Here is a 1,093-nt window from a genome sequence, read left to right as displayed (position 1 = left end):
ACTCCGGTTTTATCCGAAACTATCCGGAACACTTCCGGTGTCCGAATAACATGGTCCAATATATCAATTTTTATGTCTCGACCATTTCGAGACTCCTCGTCATGTACATGATCACATTCGGAACTCCGAAAAACCTTCGGTACATCAGATCACATAACTCACAATACATATCGTCATCGAACGTTAAGCGTGCGGACCCTACGGGTTCGAGAACTATGTAGACATGACCGAGACTCATCTCCGGTCAATATCCAATAGCGGAACCTGGATGCTCATATTGGTTCCTACATATTCTACGAAGATCTTTATCGGTCAAACCGCATAACACTAGTGCGCGTCGATCCTAAACAAACGGTTTAAAACCCCTTTCCGCGACGACATTTGGAACCGTCACCAAGTGAGTGTGGATGATAGGGGGGTCCTTCGCACATGAACCAGAAACCGTCGGGGATAAGGCCCCTACAGTACTCCTACTCCTTTCTGCTCGCATTGCCATCGCAGTCGGCATTCTGTGGTGCTACGTTTACGATGCGCGACCCATCACAAACGGTTCACTATTATAGAATGTGTATGATGCGCGGCTCATCACAAGCGGTTCACCGTTAAGAAGATTAGCTAATCATCGTATGAGTGTCGGACAGGATTACGGAACGCCAGACCATCGTAACATCGTCGTACACGACAACTATCGCACGCGCTATTCTGTGGTGCAACGTTTACGACGCATACTTCATCAGAAACAATTCATGGTTGCGAATCGTGTACGATAAGGCAACTAACACAAATGTTTAGTTTGCCCGCACCGTATGTGATATTGTCTGACATCGCACACGCTTTGCAAACGGCAACTGTGTGCATGCTTGCACACATTTCCTCTCTGTGAACCGTCTCCGATTATGGTGCATATCGCAAACGTTTGTGTTTTACCAACCGTGTGTGCCGTAACAACCTGGAGAGCGTAATTTCACCGTAATTTAATTGTTGCTTTTCCAAATTATACCGGATTTGGATTTGAATTTGAATGTATGCTACAGCTTTATTCATATCCATCAGGTTCAAACAACCAATGCATTATTCGATTCATAGGTACATA

The sequence above is a fragment of the Triticum aestivum genome, chromosome 2A (assembly GCF_018294505.1).
Source record: "Triticum aestivum cultivar Chinese Spring chromosome 2A, IWGSC CS RefSeq v2.1, whole genome shotgun sequence".
Lineage (NCBI taxonomy): Eukaryota > Viridiplantae > Streptophyta > Magnoliopsida > Poales > Poaceae > Triticum > Triticum aestivum.
This window is presented reverse-complemented; position numbering follows the sequence as displayed.